At 49.2% G+C, this 13,286-nt stretch overlaps 1 protein-coding gene across 1 annotated transcript in view; it reads right to left on the bottom strand.

Moving 5' to 3' along the window:
- Nucleotides 1-13,286, bottom strand: part of LOC143028377 (uncharacterized) — a 41,085-nt gene that overhangs the window by 2,913 nt on the left and 24,886 nt on the right. The window contains exon 2 of the mRNA XM_076190359.1: nt 8,636-8,932. The gene's annotated coding sequence lies outside the window, so the exon portion shown is untranslated. The remainder of the gene's footprint in view (nt 1-8,635; nt 8,933-13,286) is intronic.

Genomic DNA, 13,286 nt, shown 5'->3' with positions numbered 1-13,286 from the left:
AATCCGCTATCCACTGTAACAGTTTCCCCTGTACTCCTCTGGCAGCCAGACTGTCCACAATTGCAGCGGGACTGGCAAGCTCAAATGCCTTCTCTAAGTCAAAGAAGACGACCATGGCGTGACGTTGCTCCACATGGCTCAAGAGCGTTGCGATGCACTGAGCCGTGCCCACCCCTTTGATGAAGCCATAGAGGTTCTCTTGTGGTGGTCCCAGCTTCCACAAAAGTCTTTGGAGAACCATCTTCTCCATGGTCTTCCCCAGGCAGCTCGTCAGGGAGATAGGACGATACTTTCCGGGCTCCCTGGGCTTGGGGATAGGGACGATGTCGGCCCTCTTCCAGTTGGACGGAAGTCTTCCACAGGACCAACTACTGTTTACCACCTGGAGGAGTGCTTCTTCTCCAGCATCCCCCAGGTGTGCAACCATGGAGTACGTCACTAGGTCACTCGCCGGAGCAGTGTCGGAGGATCTCTTACGTGAGGCTTGTAACTCATGGACGGTGAATGGCGTGTCCGTATCACCCGGACACTCCATGGCGGCTTGTACCCTGGCCTTTCTTGGTTCACGTAGCATGGCCTGCCTCTGCTGTAGCTCGACTGGTAGCGTGGCTGTGTGCGTGCGTCTGGCAAACTCTTGTGCCAGATTTTCTGCCTCGCACTGTGGTCCACGGGGAGCGCGCCGAGGTGGAGTACGGCTGGTCGCTATGTGGAGTTTCCTCCACAGTTCCTTTAGCGTGGTGGACTCGCTAAAGCTTTGGCACCATTCCAGCCACTTGTCGCTACGCACACGTCGAGCTGTCTCCCTGGCCTCTTCGACGGCACTCCGGAGGTTGGCCAGGTTGGCAGGGTTGTGGTGTCGACGTAGGATCTTTCGTAGGCGGTTGACCCTGTGGTTGGCATCCTTGATCTCCTGGTTGTAGTACCATTACGATGTCTCCTCCTGTTGAGGGCGTTCTTAGGTATTGTCTCCTCTGCCGCTGCATGAATAGCAGAGACCAGTGAGGCCTCCGCATCATCCAACTCACCCATGGCCAGAGCGTCGGTGACGACCTCGCGAGCCACTCTGTTCTTTAACAACGTCCAATTGGCCTTGCGCGGGTTCCACCTTCATATTCTCTGGACCACTGGAGGTGGCGGGGCTACGGTGAGCGACATGCCTATTCCAAAATGATCACTCGTAGCCGTGTCGTTGATGCTCCACGACATCCGATGCAGTAATGAGGAGGAGACAAAGGAGAGATCGAGCCTACCATGTCGTACATGCGTCGGCGACCCGTCGTTCAGTAGGACCACACCCGGGTTGGTGTTCAAGATTTCTTCAATGTGTCGCCCGGACGAGTTTGCAGGTGACACGGAGTGAAGAATGGGGTGGTGCGCATTAAAATCCCCTGCGAGGATGTACTGCTCGTCCTCCGCGACGGTGCATACTTCCCCCAGGTCCAAGTGTCCACGCCCAGGGGCCTTGTAAATATTATACACATGGACCGTGTCATGGGGGAAGTGCAATCGAACTGCGAGCACCTCCACGTCTTCCCCACATTCTATTGGTGGGTCTACTCTTGAACATGGGATGGACGCATGGACAAGGGTCATACAACCTCTACTTTTGTCCGTTTGGGGTGACACGAACACGTTGTATCCAGAGATCCTGATCTCTTCCTCTCCCACCAGGGTCTCCTTCAGGAGGATGGCCTGCTTTTCCTCCTGCCGTATGATGGCTTGCAGAAGTGACTGGTTCGCTCTGAATCCAAGGATGTTCCATTGGAGGAAGCGAACAGTCCGGGTGGTCAAGTGCACTGTGGGCAATCTATCCATGGTGCTCGTTGTCTTCTGATGATTCCGCTGATGATGACGGGCTTGACTGCGAAGATGAGCCCTCGCTACTAACGTCAGTGTCCGTATCCATCCCTTCGTTTCCCCTAGGTACGTCAGGGAAGCCAGCCACAAACGCTGCGCCACCTGCCTTAGAGAGGGTAACCTCTCGCCTCATCTGATACCGCTGGACTCGAACTGGGCCCTCAGGCGATGCAGTCTTGACCGCGGCTCCTGCTGTACTCTTGGTACCTGCTTTTCCTTTTCGGACCGGTTCGTCAGACGTCGGTGGCTCTGTGCATACTGGGGAGGGCGCTGGATCCTCCTCGTGTGTCTGGACACTGGGGGAGGCCGCGCAGGAGATGGGGTCATTGGAGAGTTCTCGATCACTTGGGTGGTACCTGGTGCAGCAGATTGAGACATGGAGGGCTTGGTGGCGGATGAGCACTTCTTGATGGAGACCATCGCCTGTGCTATGTCCTTGAGGAAGCTCGTAGCTTCCTTGACCTGGTCCTCCGAGTTCCCTAGGTGGCGGGCCAGCGCAGCCGCGGTGACCATGACGAACTGCATTAGCTCGTCATCCTGAAAGGTGAGGAGCCGTGAGAGAGCTTGCACCGGTTGCTGCTCCTTTTGGACAGGAGGTTCTGCCAGGGGGCTGCGATCCTTGGCTCTGTTATGGAACCGGGACCGCTGAGGGAGCCCAGGGAACTCTGCCTCCGTTAGCGCAGGCGACGGTGTTGGAGACTGCTGACGGGGTTCCCTTGGTTGCCGAGGGTGTTTCCACACCGAGGGACGGGGCGGGGCCTTGGCCTCATCTCTGCGGATGCCGCAGGCAAGGCTCCAAGAGTGATGGGTCTTGCCGTAGTTGGGGCACTTGGCCGTCGTCTCCTCGTTGTTCATGTGTTTTGCAATGCACGTGTCGGTGGTGTGTGGGCCACTACAGATGCCGCACTTAAATGAGCGCCTGCAGTGCCTCTGGTGATGCCCATACTGTTGGCAGCGGAAGCACCTCATGGGATCCGGCACAAAGGTGCGTAGTGGGAAAGTGCCCCACATGCCCAGGTCCAGTTCCCTCAGTGTGGGCCCCCGAAGGGTAACCACAATCTGCCTGGTATCCTCTTTCCTCCAGGTGCATCTTTCTGCATTGATCACCTGCGGATGCTCTCTGATGGCGTCAAGGGTATTGTCAGTTGACCATCCCTGTAACACCATCTTCGTCCCCTTCTCCACTCCTTCCACCCTCTGGAGGTTTACCTTCCTACCGTTGACCTCTTTTAGGTTGGCAAGGGCAGAAGTGGCGGCCTCATCCTTAGGAGTGATGAGAATCTCTCCGGTCGGCAGGTACTTAAAGGTAATATTCCAATTGCTATGTCTTTTCTCGATTTCTCGAGAAAGATCATAGGCTGACTGAAATCCTTCTGGGCACTTTGGAATTTTATAGCCTGTGGTGACCAAAGGGAGCGACGCCCTCTTGGCCCTTACCGCTTGTTCGCTGGGGGTCTGGACCCGTCTCTCCTGCCCATCTCCAGAGCGCATAGCGCGCTCTTTCTTTTTGTTCTTTTTTTGGCCAGTAGTCACCCAGTCTCTTTCACCGTCATCGCTCGTTTCTGAAGAGCGCGTGGATTCATCCACTCTTGCTGTTGCTGATAATAGAGGGAACGGGGGATCGAGACAGGATGAGCAGGCAAGAAAGCGGAAGGGTAGTGATTGGGCAGGCGGAGGTGGGAGAGGTGGGGAGAGGAAGAGGGGGGATTGATAGGGGAGGAAGGAGAGTGGAGAAATGAGAATGGAAGAAGTAAGGGTGAGCGTGAGGGAGAGGGGGGAAGGGTGGAAGTAGAGTGATGGGTGTAGTGGAAGGAGGAAGGGAGAGTGGGGATGAGAGGACCATAGAGGAACTTACAAAAAGAACAACCAAGAAGGAATTTACAAAAGAAGGAATAGACATTATCGACCCCCCGGAGCTGAACGCGAAGAGAACCCTGGTGATAAAACAAGTTGACGAACACATTTACCATGAAGACAAGGAAACGATCAAACTAGAGATGGCACGACTCAACCCATACTTGAAAGTAACCAACATAATCAAGATGCCCAACACCAAAACAATCCTCAAGGAAAAACTGGAAAATACAACAATGGTGACCAAGTGCCTAGACAAAGGCATCCTGTTATTCAGCCAGTCATTCCTCCCACACACATTAAGCCAGGAAACATACATACACCTACCACTGTGCACACGCTGCTACATTGTTCACAACCAACCACATACACCATCTGCTCAAGCTGCTGCTCCACTGACCATAGGAACAAGAATTGCCACAACGCCATCAAGAAATGCATCGCCTGTGGCCTTAACCACCCAACATGCGCAGCTAGATGTCAAGTAAGAAAAGATTTGATTAAGAAGATACAAGAAAATAAAATGCAAAACACACACACACACTCCAACACTTCATATGCTAACATAGCCACAGGAAACAATGCTCAGTCTTCCCCCACGCCAACACCCAACCCTATAACCCTCAAACAGCTCACTGTCATAAACACAGCAATCATACACGCCAACATAAACGAGGCAGCACAACCTGGAACATACCAACAGAAAATAGATGACTATTACAAAGCAAATGGACTCCCCACAATCATAATCCCACCCTCTGTCGTTAAACCCACAGCCGTACTAAACATGATCAACAACACTACCTACACCCAATCACAATCAAAAGCAATGGAAACTGAAGAACAGAGAAACAAAAGACCACACAACACAGAACATACATCAGTAACAGAACAACCGACAAAGAAAACAGACCACAACACAGACACAATTCAAATAATAACACCCAACACAACAAACATGACAGATGAAGAAATACATCAAAACGTACACACACCCCTACAAAACAAAAAGATCAAATACATTTACACCAAAGAAATGCCTGAGGAAACTGTAGACACTTTGATAACACAAAACCTAATTGACCTGACCAAAGCCCCTATACAAAGACTGACAGAAACAACATACAGAAAAACACAACAGGGATACTACGACACTCGTAAATACAAACCGACAGACACACCTCATTGGACAGTCAACAGCCAATAAATCAAACACACATGGACACAATACGCATACTACAACACAACGTACAACACTGGACATTTCACAGAAGAAACCAGCTCAGCAACCACTACATAACACAAGCGCCAGACATCATATTACTCAATTCAATAGGGAAACACACAGTTAAAATATTTAACTACAACACACACACACAAAACTCTTACAACGAAGACAACGCAGGAATAGCCATAGCCATAAAACAAAACATAAAATACAAGCTATTAGACGACTTTGATGAAGACATGTTAGTCATTGAAATACACACAAACAAAGGACCCATAATCATAGCCACAACATACCTCCCACCACGAAGACCATACCTACCAACACAAGGCATACTGAAAATCACACAAAAACCACAACCAACATACATCATAGGAGACTTTAATGCAAAACACAAAACACTAAAACACACATACAACAATCACGTAGGAAAAAGCATTCACCAACTAATAACACAGAACCACCTCACCTTCCCAACAAGCATTACAAACAACGGAACAAGCAACCCAGACATGATATTCACCAACCGACACCACCACCTCACATACAGAATACACCCAGGCGACACAACTTCATCAGATCACATTCCACTACACTTCACACTATCCACCACAGCGATCACTATCCCCACACCACCGAGAATACTATACAAAGAAGCAGACTGGAAGAAATTTAAAACAATACTAGAAACAACAACAGAAGAATATAACAACACAGAAGCACAAACCAACACAAACACTCAAATAAAAGACACAAAATTCACAGACGACAAAATAGAGAACTGGTACAAACTAATACACAACGCAATCGCACAGAGTATACCTACAACACACTACAAACAACTACCCACACCTAAAACATCTAAAACAATTAATATGGAAGGCAAACCACATAAAAAAATAAAGCCATAACAGAAAACAACTGGACTCTACACACAACACAAACAATTAAACACTTACAAACACAAATACTAGAAGAATACAAAAGAAACTACGAAGAAACATGGAACAAACTAATATCAAACATCAAATTCAACCCCAAAAAGCCACAAGACTTCTGGAACTCAATAAAGAGACTACAAGGATCCAACACTAACACTTCACCTTACATAACACATAACAACGACAAACTACACGACGCCAAAGACAAAGAAAACTCGTTCAAACAGGTATGGCAAAACATTTTTCAGATCACTCCAGCAGAAAACACACAATTTGACACAAACCATGAAACAAAAATACTCACATACATAACACAACACCACCAACAAACACAACCTTACGCAAATATAGACTTAGACAGACTAGACACTGACAACTACATCGGAGAACCCATACAACTAGAAGACGTTAAAAACATAATCAAACACACTAAAAACAAAGCCCCAGGACAATCAGGCATAACAAAACAAGCACTCGTACACTTACCAAATATAACAATACAACTACTCACAGACATATACAACGAAACACTCAGCCTAGGATACTTTCCACAAAAATTCAAAAACTCAATCATTACTTTCATACCAAAACAAAACAAAGACACCACACAAATACAAAACTACCGACCCATATCACTACTAGAAACACCTGGAAAAATATACGAAAGACTAATCACAAACAGACTCATGGCACACTTACACGAACACGACATGTTAAACCCAATCCAACACGGATTCACACCTGGCAAAAGGAACACACACAGCACTCTCCATTATATATGAAATAATCGCAGACGCACGAAGACACAAACATGCATGTAACATAATATCACGCGACATCTCCAAGACCTTCGACAAAGTATGGCACTAAGGCCTAAAATACAAAATACTACAAACACACCTCCCAGACACCATCACAAAAACACTGCGTAGCTTCCTAGACAACAGGACAGCAAAAATAAAAATAAACCATTACATAGGACCAGCCTTCCCTCTCCAAAGCGGAGTACCCCAAGGGAGCGTTCTCTCTCCAACGCTGTTCAACTTATACACATCAGACATACCACCACTCTCACACGGAAGCTACACTATACAACACGCAGACGACGTCACACAGATAATCACATACCCTAACACTACAGGAAAACACATGCTTGCCTGAAAGGCAGAACACGAAATTAACAAAATCAACTCATACGAAAAACAATGGAAACTATCTACAAACACAAACAAATTCCAACTACTAGCCATCTCAGCACGTCAACCAACACCAATAAAAATAAACAACAACATGATACCATACAATAAACAAGCACACATCCTAGGCCTCACCATCAACACACAAGGAATAAAACACATCAGAAACAGAATACATATCACAAAAAAAAACACACTCAACAGACTAAGACGCTTCAGAGGACTAACAAGAAAAACACAAATAAAACTTTACAAAACAGTAGCACGACCACAACTGGAATACCCCCAATAATCACAGTCACAAGCACACACACAAACATCAAAAACATGCAAACATTACAAAACAAAACATTAAGGAAAATACTAAAACATAAACCACCATACCTAGAAACACAAGAACAACTCCACAAAACAACAAACATAGAAACAATACACTCAAGACTCATAAGACTGAGCAGTAAAGCATGGAACAACATATTAGAATATAACATAATACCTCCCCCTCCTGTGTCTTGCGACACTGCTTCTGACCCAGGGCGGTGGGCGGGGTGCAGGGATGACCCGTCATCCAGGAGGTGCTCAGATGAGAGGAAGGGTGGGAGGGGTGTGGAGTGTATTTGGGGATGAAATGGGTGGGAGTGTTTTTATGCCTTTCCCTTTTTGGCTACCTCCCTTGGAAGGGGGAATAAGCCTTGGTATATGTATGTATGTACCTCCCCCTCCACAGTAAAAAAAAAAAAAAAAAAAAAAAAAACTGGCCCAGAATTAAAACAGTACTAGGCTAAAATCCAGGCCTTCCGCCCCAGACACGGCCACTAGCTTAAAAAAAAAAAAAAAAAAAAAAAAAAAAGGGAAGGTTACGTATATAATATATAAAGTAATATATAATACATAAGGCACATTGCCTCATACAAACACACATATCCACAGGATATGTGTATCACTTAAAACACATTAAAGTAATAGAATTCACACGGCACATTAGCCAATACTATCAAACGAAACCTCCCTTAAAAAAAAGAAATATATATATATATATATATGTGTATATATATATATATATATATATATATATATATATATATATATATATAATAAATGGAAGAAGGTGTGACACACTATTATTTAAATTAAATATAAATTAAATAAGAACTCGTACTAAAAAACTTGAATTAACACTCACGGCACATTGCCACTATATAGCCACACCTGCTCCCAACTCATGCCAATATTCATTATTTTTGGTGCAAAATGAAGGAAGGACTTGTATTAAATTAAATAAATATCACAATATATCAAAACCACGTTTAAAACTTAAAGTCCAATAAAAATGTACAGCAGCAAACAAGTCCTCCCTTCATAACATATATATATGATTAGCTAGCTAGGAAATTTTCTGATTAGAGCATAGATAGGATGACCATGTAACGTAAAGAAAAAACACCATGCAAGAGAGTCCGCCCCACACTATTACACTCACACTTCCTTCACTTTCTAAACTTCAGCTTCACCTATCACCCCCTCCCTCCCCCCTCTTGCTCCCACACTTTCTCATTTACCTGTCGTTAATCATTATTATTGTATTATATTCTTTGATCAGTGTGTGACGGGTCGTAGGATGCGTCATGTCACTACACCACTTCCCCCGCTCTTCGAAAGCAGGCGTCGAGGAGGATAGGGAGCGACGCACGCGACGTAGTTGAACCGGTCTGGCCTTCGTATCAATCGCCCCGAACGAGTGGTCATGCCATCAGGGGGTATGTCTGACGAGGAGGGCCTTGATGGAGGGGGCTCGAGTGCAGGGTGGTGTTGTCGAGGTCGGAGGCCTGGCGATGGGAGGTCGGTTGAGTATGGAGCTGTGGAGACATAAGGTTGGGTGAGAATTGCTGCATTGCATGGTAGAGCGGGGGCGTGGGGGTGGGGAGGATCTTGGGGGGGGGGGTGCCGGGAACAGTTGTAGAAGGGTGTGGTTGTGGGATAGGAGAAGGATAGGGGTTCGCCGTCGCGTACGCGTGATCTGTGTGAGTTTTGGGGGGCTGCTGCAGGTGCTGTGGTGGTGGGGAGTTAGGGGCAGGGGGGGAGTATTGGCATGGCCGGCCTCTACGTTGACGTCGGCAGGCGGGTTTACACCAAGACAAATACACACATTTCCCAAGTCACGTAATTCTCTGTTTTCAGAGTAGTGCTTGGAAGAAAAGAGGTACACGCACACTTGCTCGCTGGCAAAGCAGAGGCCCAAACCGTCTCACTCAGAACCCTCAATCTGATCGCAGGCTGGTCGACGGAGAGACTTGGGACACCTCTCTGTCCAACCGGCCCGCAACCTAACGCTGGCCTCTTAGCTGACGCTGGTGAGCGAGTTTACACTTCTGACATTTACACACAATCCCCAATCGCGTAATTCTCAGTTTTCAGAGTTGTGATTGGAAGGAAAGAGATACAACACCCGCCCGTCTGCCCCTCCCTCGCACCGCCACTGAATCAACTCTTCTGGAAATCAAACCCAACCTGGGGAAAAACAGGCAACGCACGCCCCACCTGTGGCTCATTAGGCAACTCAAGCCTCGCCTGTGTCTCATCAGGCAACTCAAGCCCCGCCTGTGTCTCATCAGGAAACTCAAGCCCCACCTGTGTCTCATCAGGCAACTCAAGCCCCACCTGTGGCTCATCAGGAACGAGCTCTACACGCGGGAAGTGAACTCTACTCACTTCCCGTAAGATACACACACACACCTCTCACGAACAGAGCCATAACACACGCACAAACATCTACACTTACTTTTTCTTCGACTGAAATTCGCTTCCTTTCTAACTTTCTCTTATACTACATCTTCTCATTTCAGTTTACCTCCCACTAAAGATTTTTCCGTTTTTTTCCACCTTTCTCTACTACGCCTCCTACCATTTTCTAAGCTTTCGTTGGTGATCCTAATCCTAATCCTAACCCCGGCGTCAGCACCTCCGTCCAAGCTCCCGGTCCATTTCTCCCAAGCCACGACCACCAATAAACCCCTAATCGCTCGCAAATCGCCCGGTGGCAATAACCCTCTTTTATACGCTACTATCTTTTCATTTTCTTACAGACATTCTTCCCCTCCCACAAAAACCGATCCCGCGCAAGCGGGTGGTCTTTCCTAGAGATTCAGAATTCAGAACAGTACAGACCAGCGCAGAAACAACATCTCCTCACCCAGTCTTCTAGCCGTTAACTTAACCGCATCACGAAGCCCGACCGCTACCCCATCCCTCACGCTCAGGACTTCCACTTCAAGCTTCACGAGATGCAGGTATTCTCAAAGATCGACCTGGTTAGGGCGTTTCTTCAAATCCCTGTAGCGCCGAAAGACGTCCAGAAGACAGCCATATCCACTCCGTTCGGCCTCTTCGAATGGAAGATGATGGAATTTGGCCTCCGGAATGCAGCCCAGACGTTCCAGAGGTTCATAGACCATGCCCTCAGAGACTTCGACTTCATCACCGTTTACATCGACGACATCCTCGTAGCCTCCAATACTCATGACCAGAACCGCCAACACCTCAGAAAGTCGATACTATAAAAGACTTCCCACAGCCAACATCCATCAAAATGCTCCGACGATTCCTAGGAATCGTCAATTATTACCATAGATTCGTCCCCGACGCAGCTGCAAAACTCGCTCCCCTGAACGACCTCACCAAGAACCATTCCAAGCGGTCGGTCAAACCTGTGAAGTGGTCTTCCGAAGCGACCCAAGCATTCGGGCAAGTCAAGGCGGCAATCGCTGAGGCCGCCCGCTTGCCCTACCCGGTAGCTCACGCCCCCACATTCCTTACCACCGATGCCTCCTCCTCAGCAATTGGCGCCGTCCTCCAACAGAGGATCAACGGCCAGCTCCAGCCTATCTCTTTTTTCTCCAAACGCCTGGACCCTCCTCAAATTCGCTACAGCGCCTTTGACAGGGAACTGCCAGCCATAGTCTCGGCCGTCAAACACTTCCTTTACTTCCTTGAAGGCCGGCCTTTCGTTATCCTTACAGACCACAAGCCACTCGCCCATGCCCTAGACAGGGTCTCCGACCATCACTCCCCAAGAGTCTCCCGGCAGCTGTCATTCCTCTCCCAATTTGATACTCGAATTGAGTATATCAAGTGAGAGAACAACTAGGTGGCCGACGCCTTGTCTAGAATCACCTCCAGCATCCTCCCTGACCACAACATAGACTACACACGCATCGCCGCATCTCAGAACAACGACAGTGAACTCCGCCTCCTACGTATGCACGACACCTCATCCTTACAGCTAAGACAGCTTCCTAACAACCCCGTATAATTGTGGTGTGACGTTTGCACGGGCAAACCCCGCCCGTACATCCCCGCCTGTCACCGTAAGGACGTCTTCTCCTCCTTCCATGACCACAGTCATCCGGACATCCGCGCGACACAATGCCTCATCACGGATCGAGTCGTCTGGCCAGGCATCAACAAGGATGTCAGACAATGGACCCGGACCTGCCTTCCCTGCCAGACGGCCAAGGTTACGCGCCACGTCCACGCACCACTCCAGCGTTTTCCTGCACCCACGGCACGTTTCCAGTCAGTCCATGTGGACATTGTGGGCCCCCTTCCGCCTTCTCGTGGCATGCGTTACTTCCTTACGTGTATCGACAGGTACACCAGGTGGCCAGAAGCGATCCCCTTTCCGGATATATCCGCCGAGACGACCGCCCGTGCTTTCCTCTCCGGTTGGGTATCCAGATTCGGCGCACCTCTCATCATTGTCACCGATAGGGGCCCCCAGTTCGAATCTGACCTATGGTACAGCCTCTTCAAGTTCCTTGGCACCAAACGCAACCAGACTACCGCTTACCACCCCCAAGCCAATGGACTCGTGGAACGGTTCCACCGCCAACTGAAGGAGTCGCTTAAGGCACAACCCTCATGCGACTGGGTCGACGCCCTTCCCCTGGTGCTTCTCACGATCCGCGTCACACCAAAGGTCGACGACATTTCCCCATCTCAGCTACTTTACGCTTAGAACCTTCGCCTCCCTGGGGTAATTGCCACGCCTGCCGTCGGTGATCCTGACCGTCACGCCCTCCTCCAACTCATCAAGGAGACATTCGCCAACACCCGTCCAACCCCCCCCTCGCCCACCACAACCTCAGCAGGAGCATCTTCCCCCGGCCCTGTCTACAAGTGACTACGTCTTCCTCAGGCGAGACTCCAAACGAACTCCTCTTAAACGCCCATACGATGGCCCCTTCCGAGTCCTCACCAGATCAACAAATCACTTCGTGATCAACCGAGATCCCAAACCGGATCGCGTCTCCATCGACAGGCTCAAGCCGGCCCACCTCCCCACCACTCCCACTACCAAACCTCCAGGACCACTACAATACCTTTTACAACATGGTCCTCACCACCGAACCAAGTCATTCCCCACCCACCCACCCCGAAACACTTTCCCCTCCAAACCAATACTCCCCTCCTGCCCCTAACTCCCCACCACCACAGCACCTGCAGCAGCCCCCCAAAACTCACACAGATCACGCGTACGCGACGGCGAACCCCTATCCTTCTCCTATTCCACAACCACACCCTTCTACAACTGTTCCCGGCACCCCCCAAGATCCTCCCCACCCCACGCCCCCGCTCTACCAAGTAATGCAACAATTCTCACCCAACCTTATGTCTCCACAGCTCCATACTCAACCGACCTCCCATCGCCAGGCCTCCGACCTCGACAACACCACCCTGCACTCGAGCCCCCCTCCATCAAGGCCCTCCTCGCCAGACATGCCCCCTGATGGCATGACCACTCGTTTCGGGGCGATTGATACGAAGGCCAGACCGGTTCAACTACGTCGCGCGCGTCGCTCCCTATCCTCCTCGACGCCCGCTTTCGAAGAGCGGGGGGAGTGGTGTAGTGACGTGACGTATCCTACGACCCGTCACACACTGATCAAAGAAACCTCCGGAGCTAGCCTTTTATAGTTTCCATAGTTGGCAAGCGGTGAATATGCGCTAGCCAATCAGGAACCACCAAAGCGGACTCGAGAGACGCGCGACCATCCTTGCCAACTTCGCTGAGCTACGGGCGACCGTTAAATAGGGCAGCCAACGGCCATACCACTCAGAACAGTACCGACCAGCGCAGAAACAACATCTCCTCGTCCAGTCTTCTAGCCGTTCCATCGAGCCTCGCCGTCATCATCTGCTACCGCCTCTCTG

The sequence above is a fragment of the Oratosquilla oratoria genome, chromosome 9 (assembly GCF_046742065.1).
Source record: "Oratosquilla oratoria isolate Oo_2021 chromosome 9, ASM4674206v1, whole genome shotgun sequence".
In the NCBI taxonomy this organism is placed as follows: Eukaryota; Metazoa; Arthropoda; class Malacostraca; order Stomatopoda; family Squillidae; genus Oratosquilla; species Oratosquilla oratoria.
The sequence above is the reverse complement of the archived record's forward strand: the minus strand, read 5'-3'. Positions and strand labels throughout refer to the sequence as shown.